The sequence below is a fragment of the Lissotriton vulgaris genome, chromosome 9 (assembly GCF_964263255.1).
Source record: "Lissotriton vulgaris chromosome 9, aLisVul1.2, whole genome shotgun sequence".
NCBI lineage: Eukaryota > Metazoa > Chordata > Amphibia > Caudata > Salamandridae > Lissotriton > Lissotriton vulgaris.
Genome location: NC_141697.1, coordinates 784,847,723 through 784,867,221, shown reverse-complemented (window position 1 = coordinate 784,867,221; position 19,499 = coordinate 784,847,723). Strand labels below are relative to the sequence as shown.

General features: G+C 46.2%; 1 protein-coding gene across 1 annotated transcript in view; it reads right to left on the bottom strand.

Annotated features, from left to right (window-relative positions):
- Window positions 1–19,499, bottom strand: part of CTSW (cathepsin W) — a 536,072-nt gene that overhangs the window by 41,449 nt on the left and 475,124 nt on the right. The window lies entirely within an intron of this gene.

Below are 19,499 nucleotides of genomic sequence, written 5' to 3'. Positions count from 1 at the left end.
AACCTGGCTGCTTCTAGCTTATGACTGCCTTTTGTATGGATGCCTCACAGTAATACACCCAGGGCACAGAAGGACCTATCAGAACCATCATCATACTTAACTTTATTTTAATCAGAGATCTTAAAAAGTACACAGTACAAGAGGAATAAAAACATAATAAAAAAAACAGTTTCTTGATTTTCTTTTTTTTTTTAAAGACATTGGTACCATAAAATAGTTTAAAAACAAAGGGATTAAAAACAAGTGGAAAAACCAGTACTTCATACAATACATTTAGAACGCTTAATCAAAGTGCCAGGCCAAAAACGAATATGCTACTTACCAGTATGCATCTGTTCTTGGCATGTAGGGCTGCTGACATTCATATCTGTGCATAGATCGCTGCCTAGTGTTGGGTCAGGATGATCGCACATTGTTGTCCTGGAAGAGTCTTCGAAGTATCACGAGATAGGTGGCTCCTCCCCTGGACTACAGTGCGCATGGGCATCGACTCCATCCTCAGATTGTTTTTAGCCATTGTGGCAAAGATGGAGTGAAACTTCGTGAATGATGACCATGTTAAGAGTATTTCTGAGTGCTGCAGCCGCTACAGGTGCCGGGGATGAGGGCGGGCGATATGAATGTCAGCAGCCCTACATGCCAAGAACAGATGCATACTGGTAAGTAGCATATTCGGTTCGAGGCATGTGGGCTGCTGAATTCATATCTGTACATAGCAGTCCCTCCATTAGCGGCGGCCGCCTGTGCCAGCTGCAGCAGTTTGGAAAAGTGTTTTTAGAACAGCCTTCCCTACAGCTGCCTGCTGTTTGGAGTGCACATCTACACAGTAGTGTTTTGTAAATGTGTGTGTGGTAGACCATGTGGCTGCTCTACATATGTCTTCTAAAGGAATATTTCCAAGGAAAGCCATGGAGGCCCCCAACTTCCGGGTGGAGTGGGCCCGCGGGGGGATCGTTAGAGTGTGCTTGGCTTTCTGATAGCAGATCTGAATACACTTAACGATCCACCTGGCTTAACCAGCCTTGGAAATGGGATTGCCTTTGTGTTGTGGCGAAAAGGCAACAAATAGTTGTTTCGTCTTCCGAAAATCTTTGGTCCTATCAATGTAGTACATCAAGGCTCTCTTGACGTCAAGCGTGTGGAGCATTCTCTCCGCAACTGATTCAGGATTTTGGAAGAACACAGGCAGTTCTATAGTCTGGTTGATATGGAACTGTGAAACCACCTTAGGAAGGAACTTAGGGTTAGTGCGAAGCACCACCCTGTTGGAATGAATCTGTATGAATGGCTCTTGGATAGTTAGTGCCTGGAGTTCACTAACGCGTCGTAGCGACGTAATCGCTATAAGGAAAGCCACTTTCCATGTTAAGAACTGAATCTCACATGAATGCAGTGGCTCAAAAGGCGGACCTATCAGTCTTGTGAGGACCACATTTAGGTTCCATTCAGGAGCTGGTGGGGTCCGGGGAGGAATGACTCGTTTGAGTCCTTCCAGAAAAGCTTTGATGGCAGGCACTCTGAAAAGGGAGAGATGCTGCCTGTTTTGGAGATAAGCAGGCATTGCTGATAAATGTATACGAATGGAAGCATAGGCCAGATTACATTTGTATAGATGTAACAGATAACAAATGATGTTTTGAATAGATGCGTCCAGCGGGTTGATGTTGTGGTCTGCAGAATAAATGACAAACCGCTTCCATTTCACCACATAGCATGCTCTGGTGGTGGGCTTCCTTGCTTCCCTGATGATGTCCATACATGCAGGAGGCAAGTTGAGGTAGCCAAACTCTAAGACCTTAGGAGCCAGATCGCCAGGTTGAGCTGGATGCTGAATGTCGCCATGGCTCTGCGTCAAAAGCCTGGGTGTGAGGCGCAGCCTTTGATGCGGTACCACGGATAGTTCTAGAAACGTGGTGTACCATGGTTGGCATGCCCACGTCGGAGCAACCAGGATGAGAGTCATCGAGTGTTGCTTCAGCTTGCGTGCCACCAGCGGTATTAGAGGTGCTGGGGGAAAAGCGTACGCAAAGATGCCTGACCAGTTCATCCATATCGCATTGCCCTGCGACTGTGGGTGTGGAAACCTGGCGGCAAAGCTTCGGCATTTGGCATTTTCCTTTGTGGCGAACAGGTCTATCTCTGGATGACCCCACCGTTGGAAGTACGGGTGGAGTACTGATGGATGTATCTCCCACTCGTGCATTTGGTGGCTGTACCTGCTGAGCAGGTCCGCCATCTGATTGTCCTTGCCCGGGAGGTGTTCCGCCATGAGGAAGATGTTCCTTTGAATGGCCCACTTCCACATGCTCTGAGCCAGATGAGACAACTGTGGAGAGTGTGTACCTCCCTGCTTCTGAATGTAGTACATGGCCATCATGTTGTCCTTCCGGATCAACACGACCTTGTTGCACAGATGTACTTTGAATGCTTTCATCGCCATGAAGATAGCCATCAGTTCTAGAACGTTGATGTGCATCTTCTTCTGCTGCGTTGTCCATAGTCCCTGCACCGTGTACTGGAGAACATGAGCTCCCCAACCCTGGAGAGATGCGTCCGTTGTCAGAATGATCTGTGGCACAGGCTCCTGGAACGGTCGTCCCTTGCAAAGGTTTTGTGGATTCCACCAATGCAGAGAGTTGTATGCACGACCGGTTACCAACACTAGGTCTTTCAACTGTCTGTGAGCCTGATTCCACTGACGTGCTAAGCACTCCTGAAGCGGACGCATATGTAGTCTCGGGTGCGGGACTATGAAAATGCAGGAGGCCATCATGCCTATCAACTGCATGAACACTCGGGCCTGAAGCGAATGTTGAGGTCTGAATTTTTGTATCAGCGATTGAATGCTGCTGATCCTCACTGAATTTGGCTGTGCTTTGGCTGCCAGAGTGTCGATGGTCGCACCCAGATACTGCCGTATGTGGGCGGGTTGCAGGTGGGACTTTGGGTAATTCAGTGAGAATCCCAGATCGTGAAGAAGGTGAATGGTGTGGGACATGTGGGCGGCACACTGCTGGGCCGACCTTGCCTGGATAAGCCAGTCGTCCAGATAAGGGTAGACGTGAATGTTCTGTCTCCGTAAGTGTGCCGCCACCGTCGCCAGGCACTTTGTAAACACCCTGGGTGCCGTGGTGACTCCGAAAGGTAGGACCTTGAACTGGTAATGTTGATTTTGGATGGTGAACCTGAGGTATTTTCTGTGTGACGGGTGCAGTGGAATATGAAAATACGCATCCTTCAGATCTAATGTTGGGAGAAAATTTCCCTGACTGAGCAACGGTAGGACTTGCTGCAGTGTTAGCATGTGAAAGTGCTCTGATAGAATGTACTGATTGAGGGGTCTGAGGTCCAGTATGGGTCTGAGGGACCCGTCCTTTTTTGGGATCAAGAAGTACAGTGAGTAAACTCCTATGTCTCTTTCTTCCACAGGCACAAGCTCGATTGCTCCTTTTTGCAGCATGACGAGTACCTCCTGCTGCAATAAGTGCAAATGCTCTGTGGACATAGGACGGTGTCTTGGGGGTATGTTGGGTGGAGTGGATGTTAACTCCAGACAATAACCGTACTGGATAAGCTTTGTGACCCACCTGTCTGTGGTGATGGACCTCGAGACTGGCAGGAACTGTTGAAGTCTCCCCCCCGACCAGTGTTGTATGGTCGGGGGGCAGTGACAAGGCGTCACTGTTTGTTAGTGGTGGAGGACCTGGAGCTGTTGTTTCCACGACCTCTGCCCTTGGCGCTGTTTCCACGATAGCCACCTCTACTTTGTTTGGTGTATGTGGTTTGCGCGCACCTTTATTGTACTGTGTTTGCTGGGACAGCTGGCCTCTGGAAACACCTCTATTGCCTGAGCGACGAAAAGAACCACCCCTGAACTGCTGCGACTGTAGAGCCCCCATAGACTTTGCAGTCTCAGTGTCTTTCTTGATTTTCTCCAAGGTGGTGTCCACCTCTGGGCCAAATAGATGATCAGGGTTTACTGGCTGATTCAGAATGGTGGTCTGTATCTCTGGCTTGAACCCGGAGATTCTGAGCCAGGCATGTCGTCTCAACATGACACTAGTGTTAACGGCTCTGGCCGCGGTGTCTGCTGCGTCCAGTGCACATTTTATAGAAGCATTGGATATGAGCTTCCCTTCCTGTATGAGCATCTCAGCTGCCTCCTTATATTCATCTGGCAGGTGCTGTAACAGGGTCTCCAGTGTGTCGTAATGGGCCCTGTCATACCTGGCTAAGAGTGCCTGAGTGTTTGAAATGCGCCAGATATTGGCCGCTTGAGCTGCCACCCTTTTCCCTGATATTATAAAGAACAGTGGTCCCTATAACAAGAATTATTGTGAGCAATGATCATACACTAAATAGGTTGTATGTCTTCTGTCCATCCGGACAGGTTTTTATTTTGAGTCAGAAAGATAATTTTGATTATTAAAAAATGTCAAGCGGGCACAGCCGTGACCTTCAACATTTACAGGACAACAACAAAAAGGACAGAAATGGAAAAAGCAAAAATTTGTCTGTACATTAGCTTTTCAATGGGACAGACATCGAATTTTAGACCGCACCATTGCAATTATCCATATTACATACACTATTTGCATATGGGGTTTATGTGTCGACGTTTCGATGCCTATTAGAATGAGGGCATCATCATCAGGACATTGGATGACATTATTGTTGTCTTAAATATTAGAACCATATCAATTGGCCTTTCCATCACATTTACATCATCAACATTATTTACAAATGGGAAGAAAAGAAAGGGGAAAAAAGGTAAAAAGAAATAGCATAAATAACAGGCATATAGTTTAAATCCTCATTGGTTCTTTTGATCAACTCCATTGGGTGAAAGGTGGCATGCATAAAAAGGGCATTTGTCTGTGCGTGAATGGGCGAGAACTTGATTAAATCAGCTTTGTTATGGCTGTGAGCTGGTGGTCCGAGTGCCGCAGTGAGGTTGTTTGTTGGTGATTTAAGTGCAACATCAACGGCGAGCATTGAGTGAGGACGGCGAGTGAGCGGGGATCGACAAGTTTTAATTGTGGCTATACAAATAACATGCTTTTAAAATACAGCTGGATTCACCTATAGATTTAGAACAGCCGGCGAACCTATGTTTCCGTAGTTAGCCTGGCGTTGTGCGCAGAGTGATCTGTCAAAAAAAATGACTATCGGTTAAAGGGAAGGAGGCGGGTGGTGACTGTGAGCAGTGGCTCGTGGTGGGTGAGCTATTTACCTGCAGCTTCGCGGTTCGTTATATGAAACACGCGTCGGTTTAGTCACAGCATTATATGCGGGGAACCGCCGGGATCTACTGTGGTCACCTGGCGGTATGTGCAGAAAGATCTGTCGAGAAATTAACTACTAATTAGAGAAATGAGTCAGGCAGTGGCTGCGGACAGTGACCTGTGGTGGTTAAACTGTTTACCTGCAGTTTGGCGGTTCGTTAAATAAAGAGCGAGCCGGTTTTATCACAGCATAATTTGAGGGGTCCGCCGAAAGGCACAATGGCTCTCTGTAAGTTGGACAAAAAGATGCCACAGAGATTACATAGTATACGCTGCAGTTTTGGCGTTACCAGGGGTTGAGGACTAGTACTTACTTCGGGATAACTTGGAGGCAGCCGCAGGTCTGGCGATCTGGTGCTCGACAACGGTGCACGTGAAAGTGATTTTTAAGGAAGGGGAGGAGTGATAGTGAACATCGTAGAAGGACTATCGTGAGTTGAACGAGAGGGGATTTTTGGCGGCCATTTTACAGTGGTGACAAGTGCTTAAGTGTCATGCATATGAGCATGTTAAAACATTACATGAACACAGTCATTTCAAGGAGGCCATTTTACAGTGGTAACAATCGTGAGTTGAACGAGAGTGGATTTTTGGCGGCCATTTTACAGTGGTGACTAGTGCTCGAGTGTCATGAATAATGAGCATGTTAAAACATTACAAGAACACAGTCATTTCAAGGAGGCCATTTTACAGTGGTAACAACTGCTCAGGTGTCATGCTTATGAGCATGTTAAAACGGTACAGCACAGTAATTTCTAGGTGGAATCATTTCCGCAGAATCAGAGGAGGGATGTCCAGTCTTCTAGTCGGTTTAACCCAATCCGAATACTGTTAGTGCGTAGGATCCAATGTAACTCTTCTTTGTTTAGTAGCTGAGTCATGTCTGCTCCTCTTGGTGGTGGTTTGATGACTGTAATTACTGTCCAAAGAAAATCCTTCTCAGTATGTCCTTTTGCGGTAAAATGTTCCACCAATGGGGCATTAGCTGTTTGGCATTTTATCCTGCTTTTATGTTGTCCAATCCTTAGCTTTATTTTCTGGCTGGTTTGTCCTATATAAATGAGCTTACATGGACACAGAATAGCATACACCAAGTTCGCAGAATTACAATTAGAAAAATAATTCCTGTCAAATTTTATGTCACCAAATTCAAACGTTTTTCCCTCTATGGTAGTGTCACAGCATATGCACCCACCACACTTAACATGGCCTAGAACCGGTGGTAGACCCCAGGCATCAGTTATGGTTGTTTTTTGTGTTTTTGAAGGGAGGGCTGCTCTAACGAGATGATCTTTTACATTTTTGGACCGTTTGAAAGCGAACATTGGTTTCTCCAGTGTCAAAAGGCCTGTATTAATAACTGGCCAGTGTTTGAGTATGCTTTTCCTGATAGCATTGGACGCCGGTGAGAATGTAGTCACACAGATGAGTTTATCTTGTGCATTTTTTTCTTTTGGTTCTAGAAGATTCTCTCTTGGGCAGTACCAAGCTCTTTTTAGGGAATTGCGTACCAATTTCCGTGGATAACCTCTATTTCTCAATTTTCTGCTGAGTATTTTTGCCTCAGCAAAATAGTCGTCCTTAAAGTAGCAATTGCGCCTAATGCGGAGGAATTGGGAAAAAGGTAGAGAATCGCGTAGGGCCCTTGGGTGATGGCTGTTATATTCGAGCAAGGTGTTGCGCTCAGTTGGCTTACGATGTAGTGTGGTTGTAAGCCGGCCTTCTGTATGTCTTATTTGAAGGTCAAGGAAAGGAATGGAGTCCTTGCTTGTGGACAGGGTATAGCTGAGTCCACCGCTGTTGTTATTAAGCCAGTGTTGGAAGCCTGTAAGGTTTTCAGGGGAGTCATTCCATAGTAGGAAAATATCATCGATATATCTTTTCCACAAGGCGATGCCTTTTCCCTGATGGCTCTAGCACCTTAGATTCTTTATCTGGGGGAGGAGCATCACCCGTTGTTTGTGAATTAGCCCTCTTCCGGGCATTAGAAACAACAAGAGAGTCCAACGGCAACTGTCCCTTAATGTAGGTAGGGTCCCCAGGCGTCGGTTTGTACTTCTTTTCAATCCTGGGGTTTATCACCCTGGCTCTTGTAGGCTCCTTAAATATTTCCCCAGCATGTTTCAAGACACCCTTCAACATAGGCAGAGTCTTGACAGTCTTCTCTGTGGTGGAAAAGGTGTCGAACAGAAAGTCCACTTCAATAGGGTCAGCATGGAGCTGGACGTCATGATTCTTGGCTGCCCTTTCAATGAGTGCATTAAACGCCGCCGAATCCTCAGTAGGCGATGTTTTTACAGCATACACATGAGTGTCTGGAGCAGTGTGTGGATCTCCAGGGTCAGCAGCATCTGCCCAAGGTTCATTAGTATCATCTGGATCAGTGTCCACAGGATAGCTGTATTCGTCATTATCACCTTCCCCAGTTTCCACATCTGAATAAGTGGGCGAGACATCATGGCCACGTAGAGATACAGGTTCTACAAGAACAGGTGTTGTAGTAGAATCCTTCTTCTTTTTTAGTGGGATTTTATAGGACTCCATTGGCTGTTCCGGGGCGATCTTTCATTTATAAATAGAAAGTCTGCCTGTCTCGGCATCGATAAACTGTTCCTGTTGCTCTTCAAGCGAGGACTGTCGATGCTTTGTGGCTGGGACCACAGTTGTTGGCTTCGGCACCGTGGACCCCTTCTTGGGCAAGTCGACGGCCATTTTAGGAACGAAAGCCTTCGGCACCACTTTCGGTGGCAGCGTGAAGTGGATGGGCGCCGACGTCTTTTGAGGCTTATCGGCAGGCTTCGAAGGTGGAGGATCCTTAGGCCCGACAGCCTTGTCCTTGTCCTTGATGCACTTCAGGGATTCTGCCACCTGCTTCGAGAAGGAGGTGGACGGCTGCGTCGACTCGACGGAATCCTTCGAGGCACCACCAGGCGTGGACTCGGGGGTTGTACCGCTTTTAGCCTTATCCGGCCGACGCGGAGGCTCGAGAACCTTCTGATCACTGAGTCCTTTGTCGGTGTTGACTGTCTTCGGCGCCGATTTTTTTGGGTCGACGTCCTTGACCTTTGCCTTCGGCGTGCCAGACTTTGGCTCAACGCCCTTTAGCGGCCTCTTCGGGTCGATAACGCTTTTCTGCTTCGTCGGTGCCGATAGATCCGAGGACTTTCAGCCGACCAAAGCAATACGCACTTTTGGTTTCGATTTAGCCTCAAGTGCTTTTGGTTGCGTAGACACCGGAGCTTTCACTTTCGGTTTCGATTTCGCAACTTGCGGCTCCTTAGACATGTCCGAAGCCGAGCCCGAAGGCGGGGCCATAGAACTTATTGGAAGATCTTGGGTAAGGCCTTGTGGCGATCCCTCGACCTGAGCCTCATGAAGTGTTTTGGCCCCAGTATCAGTTTGTCGGCCTAGCTCCTCGCTCGAGCTATCTTCCATGGCCCCAAAGGCCCCATCGTCGTCTCCTACCTCGTCGACGACGTCTTCCGCATCGAGCATCTCAACATCAGCGTCGTAGCTGGAGTTGACCTCCGATGCAGGATCCGACAGGTTTTCTCAAACCTCCCGCTCCGCTCCTTCATCATCCCCGGCATCGAAGATGTCCACCGGTTCAGGTGCCGTCTGCTGGGCTTCCTTGCGCGCAGCGCGCCGATGCAGAACTGTCTTCTTGGATCGAAAACGGGAACAAGCCATACAGCTGGCTTCATCATGATCCGGCGACAGGCACTTGTTGCACACCGGGTGGACGTCGATGTGGGGATATTTCGAGTTGCACACGGGACATCTCTTGAACGGGCTCCGTTCCATGATGGATCGTCGATAAGGCCTCTGGCGTCGACCGGGCCTTCAGCGTCAAAAAGCACGCGCCTTTTCCGGATATCCGGCTCGGGAACTGAGCTGGAACAGAACTGGGCACCGATCGCAAGACAATACCGACGAAAAAACTAAAGGCCTTTTGGCCTAAAGAAACTTTATCGATTCAGACTTGAGTGAACCAATATGCATCCGAACCCAATGGCGGAAAAAAACAATCTGAGGATGGAGTCGATGCCCATGCGCACTGTAGTCCAGGGGAGGAGCCACCTATCTCGTGATACTTCGAAGACTCTTCCAGGACAACAATATGCGATCATCCGGACCCAACACTAGGCGGCGATCTATGCACAGATATGAATTCAGCAGCCCACATGCCTCGAACCTACTATCCTGCGTGTATCAGTATACAAGATTCTCAACACCTCTAAGTAATGGCCGGGACCAACCAATCTACATAAAGGAATTATCCACTTTTTCCTCAGAGCTATGTAGTTTAGACAAAAAAATAGTAAATGCACAAAGGATTCTGGGCTGACTTTGCATAAGGGACCAAGGTTATCATTATAAGCATTACAGCGCCACTTAAAACAAAACAGTTTAGTGGGCAGAGTCTTGTAACGGAACTGTATAAAAAGGTTGCGTGCCAGAGGAGGTACAATCTCGTCGATGGTGTCCTCAAAGCGAGAAACAAATTTGAAATTAAGGAGCTCTTGGGCCAAATTACCCTCTGACTTTGCCATCTCCTTTTCGGGTATTGATTCGCAGAGCATTGCTTTAACCCTGGCCCTCAGAATGAGAGCCATACTTTACGGATTGGACCAGAACGCCTCCATCCCAAGCCTCCATAATAAATTCCTCAATGAGCTGAACCATGGAATCGAGGTAACCTGGGAACATTTCAAAAGACCAGACAAAGCCTCCCGGTAGGAGGTAGGCTCCTCAACAGACCACAGCCGATACAAAAACATAAGTAATTTATAGTCTATCTTATGGGCCAGCTGTCTAAGGGCAAAATCCAAATAAAGAGGAGTCAGAGGGGTACTGGAAGGTAGGTCTAACAGGGATCTAAGAAAACGATTTTCTATACTAGACAAACAATTTGTATTGCCAGTACCCCAAGGTTCTGCTCCAAAAAAGGCCGCCAAGAACCTTAATGTTGTAGATTTCGAGAGCCAGTGCCACTTGCCTAGACAGTGTTTTTCTACGGATTTTACCAATGTGAGTGGTCTGTTGAGTTAGTAACAGTTTTACTTTCTCAATGTGGGGAGCCCAGTGTGTGTTTGGAGTCAGTCGGATACCTAGATAATCAAAAACATCAACTTGCTCAAAATGGCTGCTTCCAACAAGCGCAGGTCTTGTGGATGGTTTGGCAGTTCCTCTAGTAAAAAAATCATATATTTTGTTTTGGCCTCATTTAATACCAGGCCCGCTTGTTGCAGAACCGAGTGAAATCATTCAGAAGTTGTTGGCGACCTTGCAGGGATTTTGAAATAAGGAGGATGTCATCAGCGAAGAGAAGGGCAGGTGCTCTTCATACGCCAATTGTGGGGGCATTACACCCATCTCAATATAAAAAAATCAGACACCCCATTGATAAAAAGAGTAAAAAGTGTGGGAGCTAACACACATCCCTGTCTCATTCCACGTTGAACTGGGAAGGTCTGCGTTACTTGATTGTTCTCCCCCCACCTAACTTGAGCTGTGTTTCATGAGTGCAATCTAATTAAAATATCTAAAAGATTCCCCAGTATACCCATCTCTTTTAAGACTCTCCATAGACTGGGCGGGGGGACTAGTTGAAATGCAGACCGTAAATCAAGAAAGGCCACATACAGCTTCCCTCCCTTTATGACAACTTCCTTCCAATAGATAAAAGGAGGCAAAAGGTCTGATCCCGGGTACTAGTTTTTGCGCGAAAGCCTGATTGATAACCACTCAAGATTCGGGACTCTAGGATCCAGTCCTGGCTCCTAGCCAAAATCTATTTACAATCTATTTACAAAAGATTTCCTGCAGGGAGTCAATATGGCCTATGGGTCTTTAACTAGCCGGCTTGGATCAGTCCTCCTTCTTGTAGATGGGGATTATTACAGCTATTTTCCAGGAAGGGGGGATAGATGTAATAGTGTTAGTAAGCAAATTTATGTAGGAGCCCTAAATGAATATATCCTCTCTATACAGATCGTTTGGGATTCTATCAGGGCCAGGGGCACGGGCTGGACACACGAGCGAATCGCTGTTTGAGTTTTTACAATGGAAAAAAACAGAGCTTCACTTTCCCCTTTCGGGACCAACCCTCTCCTGTTGCTAACTTCCTCCTTTTCTGTGGTGCCTGATTCATAAAGGGATACATAGTGAGAAACCCACTCCTCTGGCTGGACTGTGAATTCCAGAGCAGGCTTGCTACCCTTGAGCCAATACGCTGCTTTGCTCCAGAAAGTCTTAGGACCTTAGGGCTTTCTTTTGTCCCCCATTGCAACATTAACAGATTTGAACTCTTCAAAGACCTCATGACTTTCTTCAGAAAGATCAGACTCCAAAACTTCTTTGAATCGATTAACCTAGAAGTAGAAGATACCATTAATCTATCAGGTCTTAAACCAGCATCCACCTTTTTACCAACTCTAGAACAAGTATCGCCAGAAATTGCCACATTTGAGCATGTAGTGTACAATAAACTCACAGCTGCCACCAAATACATACCCCCTCCCAGTTTTAACATTTCACATGAGGAACATCAAGCCCTTGCGGCATTAAAAGCCGACAAAGACATCACGATCAAATGTTGCGACAAAGGGGGAGGCATAGTTGTAATAGACACTAACCAATACATACTGAACATGGAGACACTACTACATAATACCAACCATTATATCCCAGTTCAGAAAGATCCCACAAAAAGAGTTCAATCTGCAATTCTGTCTCTGACAACTAAAGCTCTTGACGACAATGTGATCTGTGAAAAGGAGTGGCAATTTCTTAATGTTCGCCAACCCAAAATGGCAGCAATATATGGAGTCCCGAAGATACACAAAAACAGTCATGATCCACCGTACAGACCCATAGTCTCCACTATTGGATCCATCACCGAGCCCTTATCCAAATACATCGATACCATCTTAAGGCCTCATATTCCAAGAACCCAATCCCACGTCAAGGATACCAGAGATATTATTAACATCGTGGAATCTCTCACATTTGACCCTGAAAGACAATGGCTAGCCACTATGGATATAGAGGCCCTATACTCCAACATTCCCCAACCGGGAGCCATCAAAGCTGTCTCCTGGTTCATTGACGCCTACCAAATTGACTGCCCCAAAGATTTCATCCTGGACTGCTTAAAAATAGTCCTATCAGAAAATACGTTTGACTTTAATGGTTCTCTTTATCAACAAACCATGGGTGTCAGCATGGGGGCTTCGTGTGCGCCCACCGTGGCCAATATATATATGGCTGAATTTGAGTCCAAATTCATTTACAACGAAATTGCCCCCTTTAGCGAGTCCATTTCATCATGGGCTTGCTATATTGATGATATTTTTTTCATCTGGACCTCGGAAACAGAACCATTGTCTACCTTTGTGTCTTGGCTTAATTTATGTGATAAGAACATACATTTCACTGCTACATCCAGCCAGACGCATGTGGAGTTTTTAGACATTAACATCATCAATAACAACAACCACCTCAGTGTAGATTTGTATGTGAAGCCAACTGCTCGCAATACACTTCTACACTACACCAGCTATCACCCGAAAACTCAAAAATCCAGCATCCCTTTCAGTCAGTTCCTTCGAGTACGAAGGAACTGCACTTCTGCGACAGACTTTGATAAAAGAGCAGCCGAAATGAAACTCAAATTCATATCTCGTGGATATCCCAAGCGTCTAGTCCGTGATTCATATAAAAGAGCAAGGTTCTTTGACAGACAGCACCTTTTAACACCTCAAATTAAAGAACCTCAATCCAAGATGGTCTTTGTAACCAGACATTCTACCATGAATGCAAAGCTCCAATATATTGTATTCTCAAATTGGCACATCCTCAATGCAACAAAACCCAAAGAAAGCCAGCTCCCTAAGCCAGTGTTTGCATACAGGAAAAATAAAAACCTTAAAGACCTGGTTGTAAGATCGAGAATGGAACCTAATAAAAACGCCCCCACACAAAGAGCCCTCACTGACATGACACCAGTGGTAGGCAACTACAAGTGCCTTGACTGTACTGCCTGTGAATTTGCAATTGAAACTAAAGAACTGAGTTTCAATAATAACACTGTTCGTTCTCAAACCCTAACTAACTGCAAAACCACCAATGTGGTTTATCTCCTACTATGCCCATGCAATATGGGTTATGTAGGCGAAACAGCAAGGATAATGTCAACTCGCCTATCGGAGCACAGATCGGCTATCCGCACTGGCAAAACGCAAGCCCCCCTGGTCAAACACTACCTAGAGGCCAAACATAATCCCAACGACATCCGTTGGTTCATCCTGGAAAAAATCCGAAAATCATCCGGTACACTTAGCACACAGGTGCGTAAATGTCGCGAGGTATATTGGATTTTCACCCTGGACACTTACACTAAGGGGATGAATAACGAAATACCGTGGGACCAAGTCCTTAAATACAATTACGGTTAAAAATAGGTTCCAATGTTTTTCCATTTCAGACACTTCTGATACCTAACACCACTGACACAAAGGCACATTGTGCTCCTGTTGATCGCCCCCTATAGTCATCTGTACCCCCCATGTCTGGATAAACTGACATACATTCCGCCAATATCCAGCACATAAGGGCTTGTTTCACCCTTTTTTTTGCCCCCATTCCAATATGTCTGCCCATTTCTAATACTGCCCATTGACGCTATCCCACACAGTCCGTCATTGATTTCTATGCCGAACCAAACTCGGACACGTATTGGTCTTCTCGTGTGAGTACCGCTGTTAAAACACACCCGGCGCCATTCAGTTACCCTCATACCTGGCTCTATCCGCAAAGACGCTGGCAGATCCCCTCATTGGAAGGCGAACGGAATCCTTTTATCAGGTAAGCACTGGCCCCCGTATTCCTGCGCTTTGCCCTATTAAACAGCGTCCATGGCCGTTCTCTAACATACCATGAATATAATCTTCGGCTTTGTCGTTTTTCTGCCGTCTAGAACTTTTCCGCATAACTACCACCATGACGGCACGCGTCCGTTAATTATCAGCGCTCGTGAAGACGCCCACAGACCCCCATTGGAGGACTAGTGGACACAACCTAAAGGTATCTATCTGTTGCCTGCTATGCTCATGGCTGCTTTTACAAACTAGGAGAGCAGTTACTAGAATAGCCTTCGCCAACCTTGCCGCCGTTTATGTCTCCCGACATGTAGATTGTCAGCGCTTGCAGAGCCGTCCACAGACCCCCATTTGGAGAACTATTGGACATAACCTAAAGGTATTTATCTGTTCCTCAATGTCACGGTTATGACCGCTTTCACAAGCAAGGAGAGCAGTCGCTAGAATAGTCTTTGCTAATCCTGTCGTTATTCATGTCTCCCGACATGTAGATTATCTGCACATTACCTCATTGGCGACAGGAGCTCGTAGCCCTACAACTGTGTAGGACCAATTCCACAGGTACTTTTTCTGCCCTACTCTACCTATTAGACTTGATTGGACCTTAGTATGATCTGTATAATTTTACCATATGTCCTTCTGTACCCAACAGCCCTCAAATCCCACTGGATATATAAATACCAGAAAAACCAATCAAAAGGAAAAACGAGTAAAACATTAAATAAAGGTACTCATCCACCCCCTAGCTTCCTTGTCACATTCTCTGAACATTTTTTCGATCTGGACCACTAATATCTTTATATTTGCCATCATGTCATCATCTAGTACCTACATTCCAAGACAGACAGTTCTGCATTTCAGATAAATTTGACTCCCTTTCCTGTGAGAATCTGCACCATTTTTCATCCAGGTATAATGCTGGTTCTCTAATAACATCCGAACCTCTCTCTTCCTCCCCTCTTTTTTCTCCCCCTCTCTTTTTCTCCCCTGTTCTCTTTTCTCCAAACACTTTTCCCGCCTGCCCTCCCTAACCTTCCCTTTTCCTCCCCTTCCTTTCCTCCTTGTTCTCTGGTCTTCACCCTCTTCCCTCTTTTCTCTTTTCATTCTCTTTTTCCGTTTTCTCTTCCCTTCCCCTCTCTTCTCCCTCCCAACAACATCAGTTGTTTGTGTTCACAGTTGGTCAGTATCAATATTATAGAATGTTGTATAGATAATTACTATGTGTGCCCCCTCCTTTTCCACCTCCCCCATTCTGAAATGTACTGCAATATAGCATTTCATGTAGCTAAGCCTGTATACAGACAGTTAGGATTAATGCTATATGTATATAATCACGCATGTACCAGCCTGAATGGGCAATACATTGTACATAATTGTAAATATTAGGACAGGTTTGAGCACCTATAGGACACTATTGTTTCGTTTTTCATTACTGTATAAATGTACCATAACTTTCTGTGTTTTTTAATATGTAAATACTTAGGACAATATACAGACACTGACAAGCTTTTGCTATTATTTGTATTTCTTTATGTGCATAGGTTCACTTGGACATTCACATGGCTCCCTGATGAAGGCCCTCAGCCGAAACGCGCGTAGATGTCATATTTAGCCATGTTTTTATGTATAGTGTGTTGAAACAAACTTCCATACAGTTCTCAAATCACAATTTCTTTTGAAATGTACTGAACTAATGATGTGTATATATATGTAGATCAACCATCACATGTATAGTGGAGGCACGCACACAGCAAAATTTGCAACAAAGTAAAAATGTTTTTATAATAACTATAAAGAAATTGCCATAACTTAATAAAATAAAGTCTATATTTTTGTACCATGCACTTTGTTTCCCTATAGTTATTGCTGTCACTTGTCAGGTTTTGTCCTTTAGTTAAACCAGTTCCTAATTACCCTTTTTTTTCAAACATTGTACCCATCCCGAATTAGGAACTCTAGTCGGGGATACCCCTTCCTTTTTGCATATATATATTAGGACCTTTAGCTGTCAACAACCTCTGTAGAGAGGACCAAAGGGAGCCTTCCCCAATCTTCTTGGCTGTCTCCATTACCTGCCTGTACTTAAATCTACATGCCACTACATTTGGGCGTGCTTTTGATTTTACTGCACGTACAAGCACCCCCTTCGCTTCCCTACAGTCCTGATTGTACCAAGCAACCTAGGGATCACACCTCAAATTTGTACAATTAGCCGCTTTTGTTTTCGCCTTACGCGGTTCACTTAGCATGCCCCTGATCTCATTATATAACGACTCATGGCGGGAACCCAAGATCTTCATTACAACATTTGTGGGGTATTTGGCCAGTTCTGCTAGTTCCAGGCAAACTTTGCCTTTGACTGCATCAAGAACCCCCGAATGTTTTTCCACCAAGTCCCATCTGATTAATCTCTGATTGTTCGTAATGGATAGGGCACCCAAATCAGGTCTACCCGTTGAGTCAGGTTCCGGAATTCCCTGCTTAGTAAGGGAAAGAACAAGGGCATTATGGCCACTATCAGTTCTTTTGGTTACTGCCATGTCATGGACTAGGGGACAAAGTTTGAGGGCAACCAGACAATCGTTGATTCTGCTAGCATGTACAGTTCTATTGAAGGTGAAACCTCCATTTGGGTCAGAGTTCGTTCTCCCACTAGTAGCTCTCAGGTCATGCTGCAAAGTAAGGGCCCAAAACAAAAGACACACAATTGTATTGCACCTGGCCTCCTCCCTTTGTCCACCTAGCTGTGGGAAGGTCTAACTGTGGGATTTGCCACTCACAGTCTCACTCCTCAGTCAGATCTGGCGGGTGAGGGCGAGAGGTTCAAAGGTGCAGTTGAAGTCAGCTGCTACTAACATGGGAACGTTGTCAGAGAGTTTGGACAGGGCGTGGTCTAGGATGCGGATCATGATGGTTTCCTCAGAGCCCTTCACCACTCTATTGTATACATTAAAAATCCTGATTTTCTAGCCACTCTAAAGTACCAGTTCTAATGCTAAAATATCTTGAGATTCGATATCGAGGAGCTTGACTTTGGACCCTAGTGCAGTTTTGACCCAGACTGCTAAACCTCCCGAGGGTCTGCCCATCTCTTTCCTAGTGGTATTAATGCCATAAGCAGAAAATCCACTTCTCTGGGGGTGCACAGGCTCCAAGTTTCCTGAAATAAAATCACATAATGTGAGTCCACAAAGGTACACCATTCTGGGTCGGCTAATAGCTTGGAAATCCCTGCCACATTCCATACAAGGAACCTTAGATAACGATCACAAGCTCTACAGAGGCTGGGGTCACTACAGCGATCCATGGTTCCCCCTTTCCACAGTATTGAGAGTGATGGGAACCCTACCCCTCCTTGTGCCCACAACAGTTGTCTTACAATAAGCTACAAAATTAGATGCCAGCCCTGATGGGGAAGGGACTTCCGACTGGAGTGAGTTTGAGGATGGCCCCTGAGACCCTGGGATTTTATCTAGAGACATCAGAGCATCAGCCCGAAGTCATCTTTGCCCTTTGAGATCACCTGTGCTACATGATGAGTCTGGGGAGAGCACTGAATCTAGCCTAGCTGGGGGGTCTATATCTAATGGAGATGGAGGAATTCACTGAGGGAATGGTGCGGGAGTCAGTAGACATTAATCCAACAACCGTATCCTTATCAAAAAAACGAACTTGGATCATATCCCATGATGACCCTGGAAGGGGTAGTCTTTCAACATGCTTAATATCGTCTCTAATAATTGAGTAGCAGTGTCAAGTAGACCTTGTTTTTATTGACTCCTGGTCTTGCTACCCAACCTTGGAGAGTTTAGGAATCTCTGTGAGGTATACCGCTGCTTGATTGCCCTGATCAAGGGATCTAGTGCAGACACCATCCCTCACTACCTCCTTTCCACATAACCTCTGTGGTCTAACTTGGAGAGGCACCCTTCATCCAAAATACCCTCACCTCTATCTGTGATCCTTCCCCCTCCCCTACCTTGGCCAACACCTCGCAGGTATTCTGACGATTTAATATAACCTCACCTCTATCTGTGATTCTTCCCCCTCTCCTACCTTGGCCAAGTAGTGGTGTGGGCCTAGTGATGGCAGCACTAAGTGCTGGACAATCATCAGCCGACCTGCAGAGTCCCAGACACTTATCTTCACTTCCCTTTGCGACAGTGAACAGGAAAGCTTAGGGGGCCTCTATTGAAGCAACCTTCTTGCAGTTTGTTTACCCTCTCTGTTAAACTAGCAACTTCCATTCTCAGTGCTACAACCTCATCTCTTAAGGACTCAATGTATCTAGGGCCTGTTTCTCACTTGCAGGAGGTTTACCAATCTCCTCATAGGGATCCTTCCCACCCCGATACCCCAATCTCTTCATTTACAAGGACCTCAAGTCTGTTGTGACACTCTACTTGTGTAGCAAACGCTACAACCGGAGGATCCCTTGTCTCGTTACAGGGTACGTTGGAGGCTAGACCAGGCTCTGGGACAGATGGCCTACTTCACAGACCTTTGTTCCGACCGTTAGTATGATTTTTGAACATCTGTGGGATTTGTCTAACAGATTTTTTTGCTGATGGTAGTTCGGGGGAGGTGGCCGTCAGGACTCCAGAGTTAATATCAGGGTTAGGGGAACACCCTGCAGGGTGGGTGGATAAGTGTCCCAGAATGGACTATTTTGTGACATTCGGTCAATTTCAACTCTATCCTATCCATTGTCTTGTAGCAAACAGCACTGAGGCCTTTTTTTGGATGGTCCATGCCATGAGCCCTATCCTGACCTTTTCTTTTACCCATCTCTCGGTGTGCCCTCTCTATGCAGCCTTGAAGCCCTAGGGAAAACTGACCTTAAGGGACACACAACCACCCACTCAAAGCCCACACACAAGTTAAATGAGTGACAATGTCCCAAAGTAGTTTGGGATTATAGTTGGGAAGTGCAATGGGAGACAGCAACAAAGTGAAGGAGGCCTGTGCCAAAAAGTTATTACAGTACCTTTCTCCAACAGGAGACAGTTCAGAGCACTCTGTAATGGCTTTCGTATGGTGAAATCAACCTGCTCCAAACAACTGGCAGCAGCGACCAAGGGGGGTGGCCCCGCCCCACCTCTTCCTGGCGCTGACGGGCCCACCCTTGGCCCGAGCTGTGCCCGGGCACGCCCACGCATGTCCCGTGCTGCGGGAGCCCCAAGCAGCTTTTATGCCCCTCCTGGCGCGAGTCAGTCGCGCTGGCGGCACCTGCCGCGAAGCCTAATGGGGGGTGGAGTCCCAGAAGAGTGCAGGAAGGTGCTCAGTACGATGAGGGCTCCCGCGCTGGGTGAGCCCAGAGCATCCTTTATGC